We start from the raw sequence: 16,612 nt of genomic DNA, 5'->3' as shown, positions 1-16,612 counted from the left end.
CGGCCGGTAGTTTGCCAATAAGGTCGGGTCCAAAGATGTTTTTTTGAGGAGAGGGTGTACTACTGCCTCCTTAAGGGGCATGGGAAAGGTTCCTTCAATCAGGGACCTGTTGATAATCACCTGCAATGGGGTTCACAATTCCATCCAGTAAGCATGTATCAATCAGGACGGGCACGGGCCCAGATCACAGGTAGTGGGATGTACAGTACAAATGACCTTGTCAACTTCCTCCAAGCTGAGTGGAGTGAAATGGTCTAGGATCAAACTAGAAGATGCACTTGGGGCCTTGAGTTCACTCACTGTGTCAAGATTGGCGGAGAGATCTGCAAAAAAATCTGCAAAAGCCCCACAGCCAATTTTCAATTCCTTATTGTTTGGTCTGCTCTGTGGCAAGTTTGTAAGCATCTGAATTGTTCTAAATAATTGGGCCGGGCGAGAATTCGCAGATGCAATCTAGGTTGCAAAGTAAGCCCTCTTTGCAGCCTTAACTGCCATCTCATAGGACTTCATGAACAGCCTATAAGATGTTCTTGTTGCTTTGTCACGGGCACACTGCCGTCTTAGCCATCTTAGTTGCCGTTTCATCAGCCGCAACTCCGGGGTATACCATGGTGCAAGCCTTGAGCGGCAATGAAGAGGGCGCCGGGGAGCAATCTCGTCGATGGCTGCGGAGAGTTGTTGATGCCACATTTCCGCTAGTTCATCCAGTGAGTCGCCAGGGGGCCAAGGATTCCGCAGAGCCATTTGAAGCCACATAGGGTCCATCTGGCTTTGCAGGCGAACCAAAATATGCTCACCGCCTAAACAGGGTTGTGGCGGCACAGCCATACGGGCCTTCAGGGCATAGTGGTCCGATCATGGCACTGCCTTGGCAGTAATCTGGTCCACTGTAACTCCCACCACAAAGATCAAATCCAGCGTGTACCTGGCCTGATGGGTGGTAGTTGTTACATATTGGGAGAGTCCAGTGTCGCCATGGATGACACCAGGTCCGTTGCCTGTAAGGACTTTGCGTTATCAGCATGGACGTTGAAGTCACCCAGGACTAAAAGCTGTGGCTACTCCAATGCCCAGCCTGCTATGGCCTTCATCAGGGATGGTAAAGCACTGGCTGGTGCAGTAGGCAGATGGTACACTAGCCAGATAGCCAAACTCTCCCCCACATCCCATACCAGGCCGGCGCACTCTATGCCAGTAATCATTGGGAATGGGAGCGCCCGGAAGGAGTAAGTCTCCCATATAAGTAGTGCCACCCCTCCCCCCACCCACTAGACCGTGACTGGTGAAGGACTGAGTACCCAGGTGGAGCCATTTGAGAGAGAGCTACCATCTCTCCATCTCGCACCCAGGTCTCGGTCACGTAAGCCAGGTCCATTGCCTGCTCCTGCAGGAAGTCTCGTAGGATTGCAGTCTTATTAATAATGGACCTGGCATTGCACAACACCAGGGACGGAGGTGGGTAATTTCTCTTGGCCCCACTACTTGCTACCATTGGGATGGGACATAGACTGGAAGGATAGCAAGCATTCCCATATCTCAGTCTCCTTCCCTTTAGTTTTTGCCTATTCCCACCGCTACACTTTCCCTGCCCCAGGAGCACTGGGATTCCCTGACCAGACATCAGCATTAGGTGATCTTTGCCTCAGTCACAGATCAATCACACTGTGATAATGTCCTCTTGGATCTCAGGTGAAGAGTTTTCCCCCCTGGGTGTTTGGTAGTAGCTAGCACCTATATTTTTGCCTTCTTTTCCACATTTTCTCTTGCTTTTAATGGTTAGTTTTATTGCTTCCATCTTATAGTATATTCCCCTGCTTTTGTTAATTCTGTTCTACTACTTTTATTTTGCGAGTTTTGCTAGTTTTGCTGTATTAATTGTTATGCACTTTTCACTGAGTGAGCAGGGAAGAAATGTGTTTAAACAGGCAAGAAGGGGTAGCTCTCATGCGTTGAGGATTTTCCATTGTTTCTGCAAATGCACAGGATTGCCCAAAAGCAACAAAATGCTTCTGCATGGGAGTTTTCTGCACACTTTCCTCCTGTGGCTGCCATTTCCCCTGCAATTTTACCCTGCTGCTTTAAAAACAAGAAAAATCACTATGGCACTACAGTGTTGAAATTGCTATAGCACTATAGCAATTACTACTTTTCTAAAAAAACCCCATCTAGTGTTAACATTGGGAATATGGAGGGCAGGAGGGGCTGAGAGCAGGGAAATGGCACTGATGCAGGTGGGACCATTGCAAAGCAAGAAGATTTGACTATTTCTATTTGGACAGCATGACAGTGTGCTAGGGTTGCCCAGTCCAATTTAAGAAATATCTGGGAACATTGGGGGTGGAGCCAGGAGACTTTGGGGGTGGAGCCAGGAGACATTGGGGTGGAGCCAGGAGCAAGGGTGTGACAAGCATAATTGAACTCCAAAGGGAGTTCTGACCATCACATTTAAAGGGACCGCACACCTTTTAAATCCTTCCCTCCATTGGAAATGATGAAGGATAGGGGCACCTTCTTTGGGGGCTCATAGAACTGGACTTCCTGGTCTAATCTTTTTGAAACTTGGGGAGTATTTTTGGGAGAGGCACTGGATAATATACTGAAAATATGGTGCCTCTACCTCAAATAACAGCCCCTCCCAGAGCCCCAGATACCCGTGGATCAATTCTCCATTATTTTCTATGGGAATAAGTCTCCATAGGGAATAATAGAGTTTCCAGCAGACATTTCCCTCCCCTCGCCCTGCTGATAACCCTGAAGCAGGGGGAGGGTCTCCAAACCAAGGGACTCCTTGCCTCCTCCTGGGGATTGGCAACCCTACAATGTGCTTGTACTGGACTGCTTCCGAAAAGTTTAGCACAAATCAGCTCTGGGAAAAGAGCTTATCAAAGAAGGGGGAAAGATGATTAAAACATATTACAAGTTTGCAACCACAAAGTTGTATGGATACTCTAAGTTACTCAGGTTTGGAAACCAAATCCAGGGGGTGGAGGGTAAGGAACCTTGCTGTGGAGGTATCAAAATCCAGTTTATTTTGTTTTTATCCCACCCTTCCTTTAAGGATCTCACGTTAGCATACACAGCTTTCACCTTTCCCCATTTGTCCCCCAGAATCTCTGGGTGAGGTAGTGGTTGACCAACATTCGCTCCGTGAGATTCGGAACCACTCCCCTATTTCAGTCTTGGATGTAGGACCAAGAGGAAATTGTTTTCATGATAGGAGATATTAATTTATTGTTTTGGTCCCTCTTCCATCTCTAGTGAAACATTAGCTTTGAATCTGTTTCAAAGACATGCTGGCGTCCAAGTTACTCAACCCAGCAGATTGCTTATATAAATGAAATAAGGCTAAAACTGTGTTGCTGTGTCTATTTGCCATTCTGAAATGCTTACCAGCTGCTTAAAAAAAAGGTAAAGGTAGTCCCCTGTGCAAGCACCAGTTGTTTCCAAGTCTGGGGTGATGTTGCTTTCACAACGTTTTCACAGCAGACTTTTTACGGGGTGGTTTGCCATTGCCTTCCCCAGTCATCTACACTTTCCCCCCAATAAGCTCGGTACTCATTTTACTTACCTCAGAAGGATGGAAGGCTGAGTCAACCTGGAGCCAGCTACCTGAACCAGCACTTTTATTACAGGGCCTACTGTAAGCTCTTGGAGGATTAGCTAAATCTTGGGGGTATGGCCTAATATTCAAAGGAGTTCCTGCTAAAAAAAAGACCCTGCTGCTTACACATGTGGACCCCTTATGAAAGCAGCTGTGTGACTAGCTTTGGAGCCGGCCATTGTTGCTGTGCTTTCGATGCACAGTCATTTGTCATTGCCTCTACCATAAAAAGATTCACCACCTATTTCTGCACTTGAAGTCAGGGTTCAAGGCACATGAGCTGACCAACCTATTCCCCCCCCACACACACCCATTCAGCTGGTAATGCTCAAAGGCAACATTCCCCCCTCAGATTGGCTGTTGCCAGATTGTTGAAATCAAATCAGACAATTAGCTTGGGAAGTGGAGGGTGGCTGTTCTGATTAACGGTGCAGGTATCGCTTTTCTTCCCTGGAGCTTTGTAGCTGCTGCGGTCTATTTCCAGTTAGGCTGAGCTTTCCCAAGTGAATGCCAAGTTTAAGAATTCAGGTTTGCAACACATTTTGACACATTGAATGCTGGGTAAGGAGAAGTTTTACCAGCCATAGAGAGCAGACAACTGTAGTCAACTTTAACTTGGACTGGTGCATCCAGGAATAACCTTTCGGGATTTTGGCTGTGAAACTAAAGCAGATCTTTGGATCAAAACCGGTTCCTCTTGCATCTACCACTTTTCTATACACATATTGAATGGCTTACAGCAGAGATTTTTACCTGACTTAATGACTATGTTGAAGGACTGATGATAAGAACTATTTCCAACAAACAGTGAATTAAAGATAGACACGAGTTGGTTTTCACAGAAATGTTTATTAAACCCCATTATCATGGAATTGTTTCTTCTACACAATTGTAAATAAGCAAGGTATTTTCTTGCTATTTTATTAAGTGCTACATGGTTCTGTATTCATTCATTCATTTGTTCAATTTTAACACGGTCAAGGGCGAAGCACAAATCAGGAAAAAATTACAAAAGCTAAAAAACAAAGCTAAAACACTTACAAAATATTCAAATGTCGCATAAGATAACAGTAGAAAATAGGGTACATAAAATAGCAATTAAAATTTGGCTTCAGAACATAATATATCTTTGCGGGCTTCACATGCAATTGAAAAGACCCTCGCACAAGGACCTGTAGTCTGTGTGTTCATTCCCATTAGAAACTTCCTAGTGACCTCAAAATTAGAAAGACTGGAATGGCCTTGAAATCTACTTATTCAGGGACTAATTAGCCTTGCCCGTACCTCCTGGTAAAATTGGCACGTGAGGAAAACATGTTCATCATTTTTGATGGCCCCTGTATGGTTCTGTATTGAAGTGGTTGTTTACTGTTGAACCAGGGTCTCTTGGGCTACCGGATGCTCATGATTGTAAAGAGGTGCTCACTTCCAAGTCGTATCAGTAATTCTCACCTATTTTTCGGCATCATCATATTAGTTACACATTTCAAGAACCTCTAATGGCTGTACAATAGTTCTTTAAAACCCTCCTGTCTCAGACTTAAATCAACAGGCACGGTTAGGGACAGTTATTAGTTACTTTGTGCTATCAAATCACAGCTGAAGATCCCTTATGAAGATCCCTTAGGATTTTCAAGACAAGAAGCATTGAGTTGGTTGCTTTCACCTGCCTTTTCATAGTGACCCTGGTATTCCTTGGAGGTCTCCCATCCAAAAACTAACCAGGGCTGATTCTGCTTGGCTTTCAAGATTTAACAAGATGAGGCTAGCTTGGGCTGTCCAGGACAGGGTGAGGGAACAGTAGACAACAGAAATCTTCCATAAAGAACAGAGCCCTATAATACCCTCAAAACATTAATTACAGCAGGAGCTTTCATAAGTCGGAATATGTTAGTTTTTCCAGCAAATGTGTTAGTCTTTTCAGTTGATACAACAAATGTGTTACGTCATTTCAGTCCTGTTTGCAAATGGACAAGCACAGCTGTCCTCTTGGGATTTGCCTGATTGGGAATCTTGGACCCAACAGATTCAAAATCAGGAAGTATGTAACATTTTCAAAATTTCAGAAACTATAACCAATACTCACCCTGTACCGTTTAGTAACAAAAACAACAGCCCAGTCCACCACGCTTCTGAAGAATTCTGGAGAACTTGAAAGCTTGTATGCAGTGCTACGTGGGCTGGTCTGTGTGGGTTTTCTCCACCCAAAATACTAGAACTTGAGGGCATCTAATGAAACTGATGGGCAATAGATTCAGGATGGACACACACAAAAAATACTCAATGAGTGGAATTTGTGGGATTTGCTACCCAAGAATGTAGTGATGGCCACAGCTTTAAAAGGGGCTTAGACAGATTAATGGAGGATAGGTCTATCAGGGAATAGGTCTATTGGGGGCTACTAGCCATGGTGACTAAACGGAACCATGTTTAGAGGCACTAAACCTCTGAATACCATTGCCAAGAGATAATATCAGGGGAAGGCCTCAGCCTCTATGCCCTGTTGGCCCGCCAGAGGAGCTGGCTGGCCACTGTGTGAGAGAGGATGCTGGACAAGGTGAACCACTGATCTGATCCAGCAGGGCTCTTCTGATGTTCTTATGAAGGCCTAGGCCTCTCTGCCCTGTTGTTGGCCCTCCAGAGGAACTGGTTGGCCACTGTGTGAGGCAGGATGCTGGACTAGGTGAACCACTGGTCTGATCCAGCAAGGCTCTTCTGATGTTCTCATGAAGGCCTCAGCCTCTATGCCCTGTTTGTTGGCCCTCCAGAGGAGCTGTTTGGCCAATGTGTGAGACAGGATGCTAGAAAAGATGGACCACTGGTCTGATCCAGCAGGGCTCTTCTGATGTTCTTATGTTGTTATTTTGGGTTGCTATGGAACAATGTGAATAGCTAATTCTTTAAATAATGCTATTTTGGATTGATTGATTGATTATACCAAGGGAATTTTTTTATAACAAACTTTTTACAAATAGTCTTGCAACAAAGGAGTGTAAATGATGTAAGTATGTCAGACGTTACAATGATAATCAGGTAGTAAAATAAAAATAACCATAAAAAGTCAAAGTATAACACAAAATAATAATTAGGTGGGAAAAGGTTGGTACAGAAAATAATACATCAATACAATATAAAGCAACAGTTCTTGTTAGGAGGCCAATTTTTAGTAAACTTGTATTTTTCTATGAATTCAAAAAAGGGAAAACATTTTTTTCCAGGTCATATGAGTTAAATAAGGAATTTTCATTTATTGAGATGCAATCAGATATTTTGTCCATGGCTAGAATTTCCCAAACTCTTTGGAGACATTGTCTAAATGATGAGATAGATGGGTGTTTTCCAAAAGCAAGCCAGAGACATTTTGGCAGCTACCAATGATATTGGGATTAGATCTTTGCATAAACTAGGAATGGAAAGATTGTCCCAGATGTTGAAACCAAGGGAATTTTGAAAAAGAGGATTAGACATATCTGCCTTGCAAATGGACTAAATCAACAATTGCCTGCATGGGTGCCTCCTCAGTTGTGGCCCCCCACATTATAAAAAGGTCTGCCTGAGGAAGTCTGACATAGATTATTTGAAATTATTGTTGATTTCGTTAAATTTATTAAAAATATATATATATATATCCATGCTTTTAAAGTTGGAGCCCCGTGGCACAGAGTGGTAAGCTGCAGTCCAAGTCTGCTTACAACCTGAGTTTGATCCCGGTGGAAGCTGGTTTAAGGTGCTGGCTCAAGGCTGACTCTGCCTTCTATCCTTCCAAGGTCGATAAAATGAGTCCCCAGCTTGCTGGGGGGAAAGTGTAGATGACTGGGGAAGTCAGAAATGACTGGTGCTTGCACAGGGGACTATCTTCACCGTTTAGTGCCTTAAAGACTAACGAAGTTATATTGAGAATGTAAGCTTATGTGTGCATGCACACATACTGTTCCCTATTTCATTGTCTGGCAATGCACATGAAAGCTTACATTCTGAATAAAACTTTGTTGATCTTAAAGGTGCCACCGGACTCCAACTTTGCTCTGTTGCTTCAGACCAACACGGCTGCCCACCTGGATCTATCGACATGCTTTTAAAGAGCAGATTTACTTATATCCATTTGTCCTCAACTTTGTAAAAACTTTTTACCAGTTGAAGGAGGCTGGCAATTGGAGGCGATGTGGGGGGCGGGGGAGGTCTTTGGCCTCTGTGCCCTGCTTGCTTGTATGCATCTTGGGGACCCTGGAAGAGCCAGTGTTTTGGCCTGTTCTAGCAAGGATTAATTTTCTTTGTGTGTCTTTCATCACACTGCAAGCTTGCAAACAAAATGTAAAAATCCAGGAGATGCAAGTAAAATGTAAGATTGGTGGCAATGAAATGAAAAACATCATAGAGAATACCAAGGGTGGAATTCTAGCTCCTTTGCATATTACGCTACACACCCCTGATGTAGCCAATCCCCCAAGAGCTTGCAAAAAAGAACCTTGGAGGATTGGCTACATTGGGGGTGTGGCATAATATGCAAAGTAGCTCCTGCTAGAATTCCACCCCTGGAGAATACCATTAAACTCGGGTCACAGGATTTCATGTAGATAGTTTCACAGGGAACCCGTGTAAGTCTGCAGTAAAACGACAATATTTCAGTCCAGTAGCATATTCAAGACCAGATCTGAATGCTACCTTTCCTGTGCCATCCAGATGAGCAATCAGTCCAGTCAAACTGGGTCACTTGCAATTTTAGTCTGCGGGGAAGGAAGGGGAGGGAATGACTTGCCTTTCTCTTACCATATCAAAATGCTCTTAAAACTCTGTTGCTTTTTAGAAGCAGACAGGAGGGAAAGCCTTGCTTCCTGTAATATGTCTGCTCATTGCTTTTGTCCCACTGCTGCCTCTGGCCAATCAGGGTTGGCAACTCATGGAAAACTTCAACACCAGTCTCCATGTGCCATTGCAAAAGGGGAAAAGTGTGTGCTGTTGAGTAGAGTTGTCAGCCCCCAGGTGGTGGCAGGAGATCTCCTGCTATTGCAATGGATCTCCAGGTGACAGATATCACATCACCTGGGGAAAAGGTCTACATTGACAGGTGGACTCCATGGCATTAGACCCCATTGATGTTTCTCCCCTGCCAGGGTTTCCAGATATCCCCTTTTTAGATGGCATGTCCTCTTTTTTTTTTGGAGTCCATCCTCTTTTGGTCTCTTTTTAAAAAAAAATGAAGAAAAAGTCTTCATCCGGGGTTGGAAGGTTAGGGATATTCCCTGTTCACATCTTAAATAGCAGGAGTATTTTATTTATTTGTTTGTTTGTTTTGTAGATTTATAGTCCACCCTTTCCCATAATTTGCTCAGGGCAGATCACAACATAGTAAAACAATTAAAACCAACAATTTAACAGTTAAAACAATTAAACCATTAAATCAAAATTAATTTAAGGCAGCATGAATGGTGTGAACACATAAATTAAGACATGATTGATGAAGGCAACTTAGATAGCCAAAGGATGTCAGCAGTATGGGCCCGATTTTTAGCAATCAAGATGGCAATCAGTGCTCGGAGGCCAGTTGGATGGTGTATTGAAATGAGGACGCCTGCTTGCCTCCATCCATAGGCCTGGCGGAACAGCTCCGTTTTACAGGCCCTCTGGAATGGTAACAAATTTAAGATGAGATTTATCAAAGTGATCACTAGTCTGTATTAGTCAGTCAGGAAATATATCCTCTTTTTCATTTTCCAAAATATGGTAACCCTATCCCATGCCCAAACACCACCTACCTTAGGCTTCAAAATCTCCATGTATTTCCCAACCTGAAGATGATGACCTTAGTGCAGAGACACATAGAGACCCCTGTGTGTCCCTAATGCAGTGACTTTTGAAGTATGGACAGGTGCTCTAAATCAAATCATTATCTAGAAATGGGTCACAAGACTAGGAAAGATCAAAAAGAATCAGTTGATCTGGGAGCAGAAGTCCGAAGGGCAAATTTGGGGTTGTCTCTGCAGAGTGTGCCCAAATGACTGCAAATGAAGTCTCTTGACTATTTACAGAGATGAAAAATAAGTCTAAACTTGTTCAGTGTAAATAGATGCAGTGGCGTAGTGTGGGTTGCCAACACCCAGGGCAAGGCAAGTATTGTGCCCCTAACCTGTGGACTGTTAGCACTCATTGAATCCCTTCCACCAGTCCAGTATTGAACCCCTTACCCCCCGCCCCCCAGCACATGTATTGTATTTTAAGAAAATACTGATGTAATGAAAGTAAAACAAATTTAATGCTGCAGCTAGGTTACTCAGTCTTTCTTGACTTATTGCAGATCTCTGATACGTTTTGATTATTTTAAGTTTTGAGAAACTTCTTTCACAACTGGCAGTTGAAACAGTGATCGTTAAAAAGGTTCTTAATGTCACAACAATACTGATGTAATTAAAGCAAAACAAATTTAATGCTGTAGCTAGCATACTCAAATTTATTTCATTTGTGCAAATTTGTAATAATAGTATTGAAATCTACATTGAATCTCTGTCAGTTGATAGTATTGTTAGGTTACTCAGTCTTTCTTAGCTTACTGTAGACCTTTGATATGTTTTGATTAATTTAAGTTTTAAGAAACTTCTTTCACAACTGGCAGTTGAAACAGTGATCGTTAAAAGGGGTCTTAATGTCACAACAGTTAGTCAAACTCTCTTGCAGCTTCCACTTATATACCCACCAAAGCAAATCTAAAGCTGTCCACTTAGCAATCTGCTCATCAGGACTGACTTCCTTATACATGACAACGTGGCACCAAAGGCGATTTATGTCAGCGAACATAGTTGTAGCATTCACTTAGTGTAAAATTAAGAATTTAAATATGATTTTTATACAAGTTATGGAACATTACAGTACCAGTATCTTCAAACGGGAAATCATGCTATTGATAGGCATTCTGTATGTAATTCATCGATAAAGATTTCATGAAGACAGTATGGCTATAAGTAGCAAGAAGAAAAATACTGTAAAATGTTATGTGGCAACGTTTATTTGTCCCCGTCATGTTGGAAAACTGTGTAGAATGTTTGAACATTGGGAGATTTTCTGTGTGATGGGGAGGGTGCACTATTTTTAAATTCTTGTCCTTCCTTCCACGTTGCACGCCTAAAAATTTTGCACCCAGGGCAAGTCCCTCCCCCCGAGCCCCCTCATGCTATGCCAGTGAATTGATGAGAGATTCCTACTTTTGATCCTGGGGAAGAGTTTCACGTAGACCTTCCAAGGCAGCTCACAAGCCAGCATTCCATACACAACTGGAAAGTAAAGTAGAGTTTGGCTTGAATCCCACAGTGAATTTCTGCTGATGGAAAGAGTGGTGGTGGTTTTTGCTGTTCCCCACCCTACACACACACATACAATACTGCACACCTCCAGTTGCCCCTCATACTAGTCTTCGAGTTCTTTGTCTCCAGGAGTAGCATTTGGGGGCTCATCTTGGACTGCAGAGGGATGGGGAGGCAAGGAAGTCTCACTGGTCTGATGGAAAAACCTTCTGCGAGCAAAGAGATGACACAGGATCCGAACCTTTGCAAGTGGGTTTAGAACTGGATCCTTCTTCAGAAAGTTTAATACCTTTAGTATGCAGTTTATTAGCCTTGTCTGTTCTTTCCCTCTAGTCTCTCTGTACTGACCTCTTTAATTCTATCTATCTATCTATCTATATCTATCTATCTATCTATCTATCTATCTATCTATCTATCTATCTATCTATCTATCTATCTATCTATCTATCTATCTATCTATCTATCTATCTATCTATCTGTCTGTCTGTCTGTCTGTCTGTCTGTCTGTCTGTCTGTCTGTCTGTCTGTCTGTCTGTCTGTCTGTCTGTCTGTCTGTCTATCTATCTATCATCTATCTATCTAATCTAATCTTCATCATCATCAATCATCTATTCTCTCTCTCTCTCTAATCTCTATCATCTATTTTATTGTCTGCCTTTCTCACTGAGATTCAAGGCAGATTACATAGTTAAGACAAAACTTGTATTTTAAAAATAAAGTATAGGCCCATCTTCACATACCTAAGTCTTCCTGGGTGGTGTTCCATCTAATCAGAACCACTTGGCTTAGCTTCAGAGATATGATGAGACTGCGATAGCCTGGACCATCCAGGTCAGGTATCCTGGGATAACAACAGCCAAAAAAGTGCTGCTCACTGAAACGGCATGGTGGAAGGACTCAGTGCTGTCCCAGCAGTCTGAATCATTCAGGCCCCTACAGTAATGCTATTTTATTTTTAATGGCGAGAAGGCCCATTTGCAGATCACTTAAGTTTGGTGTTCATTAAAATGGTGAAAAAAGTTAAAACATATTAAAATCTGAAATTATACTGCCACTTACAGGACATAGCACTGGGCAATCAACTTGGTAGAATGCATCCTCCTCATCTCCCCTTTTTCTCTGCCTATTTTCATTTGCAGAAATTCATTTCCTTGTTTTACACATTCCTGCAATTTCCTGAAATGTCTGCATCCACTGCTGGACACAAAAGCACTTAGAGGCTATCAAGGGCATTTAACAGTTTGTCTTAATGGCTGCATCAGGAGGGTGTGGCCTAATATGCAAAGGAGTTCCTGCTACAAAAAAAGCCCTATATATATAGGCATTGGGAGCAGCACATTTCATGGTGCATGCATTTCAAGATGCATGCTTTGGGAGCAGCAAGGACCTTTTTTGTAGAAAAAGCCCAGCAGAAGCTTAGTTGCATAATAGGCCATACTCCCTGATGTCAAGCCAGCCGGAACTGCGTTCCTGTGCATTCCTGCTCAAGAAAAAGCCCTGGAGCAGCACATTTCAAGGTGTTCAGTGGGACTATCTTGTGTCAAAAGACTGGAAACCTCAGCCCTCATGGAAGCAGGAAGCGATATTGTTTGGCCAAGACCTGTCCAGAGGGGTGGGTGATTGTGTGCATAAGCCCAGAGCTTCTCTTGGGCAAGCAGTCACCACTCCATGTAAAGTTGGCAGCTTGGCGGAGCAAAGCGGAGGTTTCTCTTTCGGCCTCCAAGGCTGGGCTTCAGCAATCCAGTTCCATGACAGTGTATGCTGGGGTCTTGGACTGTCTGTGGGGATGGGCTTGGGCAAGGCGGGGCAGCCACTTCTTCTGTCCAATTAAGGGCCATCCAATGCCGGCGTGACCAGGCAGGGTGGTGGGCAAGGCTGGGTCTCCAGTCAGGGGTAAGTAGGATGCCAATCCCCATGTGGATCAAAACATAGATGAAACCACAGCGTATAGATAATTATCAACACAGAAACCGCTGTGCTAAAGCATTACAAACGTCTATGTTATGTCAATATATACAAATTTATCATCACTCATTCATCTTTCTGCTAATTGAAATTGACAACCTAACGCGAATGAGAGCAGCTGCCTTAGCACTGGTTCCTAGTTCATAAATGCGGTCAGTGGAAGTCTGAATGCAACACAACTACAGCCGATTTCGTGTTGCCTCACGGGTTGGATTGGAGGATTTCTGCCTTGAAGAAAAACTGTCGCTTCATGGTATCACCTGTGTCTGGAAAAATTACAAAGGACAGCAGGAGTTGGTACCTCATCTTTTATTTTTAAGCATCTGGAGTGGATATTTATTTATGTTTATGCGCTTTGGACTTTGAATACAACAGAATGCTGAATTGTAGTAACACGATGAATGAGTGATGATAAATGTGTATATATTGCATAGCATGGACGTTTGTAATGCCTCAGCACAGCATTTCTGTGTTGATAATCCCCAGGTGGGGGCAGGGGATCCCCCAGTTTGGAGGCTCTCCCCCCGCTTCAGGGTCATCAGAAAGCAAGGGGAAGGGAAGGAAACGTCTGCTGGGAACTCTATTATTCCCTATGGAGCCTGATTCCCATAGGAAATAATGGAGAATTGATCCATGGGGGGGGGCTGTTTTTTGAGGTAGAGCCACCAGATTTTCAGGATAGCATCCAGTGCCTCTCCCCAAAATAACCCCCAGATTTCAAAAAGATTGGACCACGGGGTTCATTCTATAAGCCCCCAAAGAAGGTGCCCCTATTCTTCATTATTTCCTAGGGAAGGAAGGCATTTAAAAGGTGTGCAGTTCCTTTATATGTGATGGCCAGAACTCCCTTTGGAGTTCAGTCATACTTGTCACACCCATGCTCCTGGCTACACCTCCAGTGTCTCCTGGCTACACCCCCAAAGTCCCCAGATATTTCTTGAATTGGACCTGTGACCAGCCAGATATCTCCATTTCTACTCCTGTCTGACCAAGGGAGAGTGGACTGTTGAAAGCTTCTGTCCTAAAACTTTCTCTGAGGTGTTACTAGAATCAGATCTGTTTTACTGCAGACCAACATGGCTGCCCTCTGAAACTGAAAAGCAATTTCACTACAGATGTTCCCCTGCCCAGCTCTCCATCACCCTGCCAAGGGGTTTCAGTGGTCCCTTGATTTTCTGTTTATCAGATCAAGAGCCTTACATTCATGTTTAGGGTTGCCAGGTCCAGTTCAAGAAAAATCTGGGGACTTTGGGGGTGGAGCCAGGAGATTTTGGGGGTGAAGCCAGGAGACACTGAGGTGGAGCTGGAATCAAGGTTGTGGCAGGTATAATTGAACTCCAAAGGGAGTTCTGGCCATCACATTGAAAGGGACCACACACCTTTTAAATGCCTTCCCTCCATTGGAAATAATGGATAGAAAAACCTTCTTTTTGGGGCTCATAGCATTGGACCCCCTGGTTCAATCTTTTTTGAAACTTGGAGGGTATTTTGAGGAGAGGCACTGGATGCTATCCTGAAAATTTGGTGCATCTACCTCAAACAACAGCTCTCCCAGATACCTGCAGAACAATTCTCCGTTATACCATATGGGAATTGTTTTCCATAGGGAATAATAGAGTGCCCAACAGACATTTCCCTCCCCCCACTTTCTGATGACCCTGAAGTGGGGGGCCCCAGGGGATCCCCTGCCTCCACTTGGGGATTGGCAACCCTATTCGTGTTACATGAAGGCTAGGGAAGATGTAGCGAGTTCCTTCAACCTAAAGGGTTAGGATGATAGGTACTTAGCATGGGTTAGGAGCCGTTAGACGTTAAAAGCAAAATAAAATTACACAGCCTTGCCCAAGCTATGGTGGAAAATAATATTGGTCTGGTTTATGATCCCTGGAAGGAACTGGGATCTCAGCTGCTTTCATTTAAAGTAGAAAGGAAACACAGTTCAAAGGAGCCCGTCTCTCATCTCAAAGGGTTTTGTGTGTTTAATTTCCTTTGGAGAAAAATAAAACTGAGTCAGAAAGGAACTGGAATTGGGGCGGGGTTGGGGAGAGAAGTACTTAGTATGTGTCAGGTCAGCAAATCAAAAAAGCATAACCTTTGGATTTGAAATTTCCCAAAAGAATGAAATCTTCCTGGGGGCAGATTATCCTACATCTTAAAATCCCTGGAAAGTTTTAAGATTATGCTCCTGGGTCTCTGTAGGCGAGAAAAGCTCTTAATTCAGTAAAACAGCTCCTTTGTAGACTTATAGATGGGGAACGGCATTGTTAATTGTATTGCATTTTTAGCCACTGCCCAAATGTTATCAATTTACAATAAAAGTGATTCAGTTTTTTTTTTTAAGATGATTTTAAAACAACAATCGCAAAGCTAATTTCCTTGCACACTGGATGTCAGTGGGTGAGGGCGTTGCTAGTTAAACCTCTAATAGATTTCTTTATGTACTTTAACCCTCAGAGAGAGGACACTCAGTCAAGCAAACCTGCATTCAAAGCAGTACAGGACAGATTTATTTTTCATGCAATAGCCCAGGGGTCCCCAGGTATTTTTAAACAGTGAGTGAGGGACATTACCCGAACTCTGAATCATGTGAAACTTTAAGGCTGAGTAAAGTTGTTAATGGGGACCCCAAAAGGAAGCTATATACAAACTTTTCATTATAAGAGTGTGGAATTATTGTATTGGATAGAATTTCTTTCCCTGAAGGAGATAAGACTTACCTGATGAAGGGCCACTGAGTGAAACACGCTTCATATCCAGAAATTGCGTGGTGTGGAGTTATATCATATCTTGAAGCTACTATATACATCACATCATTCTTCAAGAATAGTGACTCATGTGGAGATAACATTGAGCACTGAAAAGAGACTGCTTGTTTGTAAGGACTTTATTGGAAGGAGATTTTTTTTTTTTTGTAGCAAGCATCGTGCCAATATAAAATATTTGGAAGCGTTTGTATGTACTTGTTAATTATGCCTTTTTGAATTTCGAATATTTTATATTAATTCATTTGTGTAGCGTTTTTGTGAACACAGGCTTTTGTGAGTTTGGTTGAATCATTTACGCTGTGTTCCCCCTCCTATTACATTTGAGTCGGCCATCTCTGTGTAGGCAGGTTGGAGGCCTCAAAATTGGGGGAAACTCCGCCGGGGGTGGGGGAATGGGAACCCTAATTCAGATATGGCACTGAGTTTTGTTTAGTGTGTGTCTTTTTCTTTTTAGGTAAACGCAGCAAGAAAGCCACCATGCGCCATGCTTCTGCCTCAGACAAGAGCAACGATGGGACGCCTATTGAGAGGAACTGAAGGCCCCTTTCTAGGTGCTTTTCCATCCCCAACATGATGGAAAGGAAGCTCAATGTGGATCCAGGAGTGGAGACTCCCATGCTTTCATGCGGTGGCTTTGGGAAGCACGATGCCTCAGAGCAGTGACCTCAATAGGCACGGATGACTTTGCTTGTAACAAGCCGATCTCAAAACGTCTACGGAACTCTTTCAGGAGCTAATTTATTTTTTTTTTTGAATTTGCAGGTTTTAAGAATACTCTTTTTTTTAATCGCTTTCTGTTTCCTAAGAGAGTTGGCTTTCTTCTAGAACTAAGCCCCAAACCCACAAGGCCTTAAAGCTTTTCGAAGTGAGCTGCCTCTTGCCCGTTTCCAAAAGCGGCATTGCTGGAGAGCTTACCCAAACATTAATCTGGAAGGCTGGTTCCCCCTTAAGGTTGCCAGATCTTAGCTCGCTGACAATATAAGAGTTTT

The 16,612-nt window shown here is 43.2% G+C and overlaps 1 protein-coding gene across 1 annotated transcript in view; it reads left to right on the top strand.

Moving 5' to 3' along the window:
* LOC132581778 (twist-related protein 2-like) overlaps positions 1–16,408 on the top strand; it is a 43,468-nt gene extending 27,060 nt beyond the window's left edge. Inside the window, exon 2 of the mRNA XM_060253184.1 lies at positions 16,078–16,408. The gene's annotated coding sequence lies outside the window, so the exon portion shown is untranslated. The remainder of the gene's footprint in view (positions 1–16,077) is intronic.
* The last annotated feature ends 204 nt before the right edge of the window (positions 16,409–16,612 follow it).

The sequence above is a fragment of the Heteronotia binoei genome, chromosome 13, assembly GCF_032191835.1.
Source record: "Heteronotia binoei isolate CCM8104 ecotype False Entrance Well chromosome 13, APGP_CSIRO_Hbin_v1, whole genome shotgun sequence".
In the NCBI taxonomy this organism is placed as follows: domain Eukaryota; kingdom Metazoa; phylum Chordata; class Lepidosauria; order Squamata; family Gekkonidae; genus Heteronotia; species Heteronotia binoei.
Note: the sequence above shows the minus strand (reverse complement) of the source record. Positions and strands in the feature narration are given on the sequence as shown.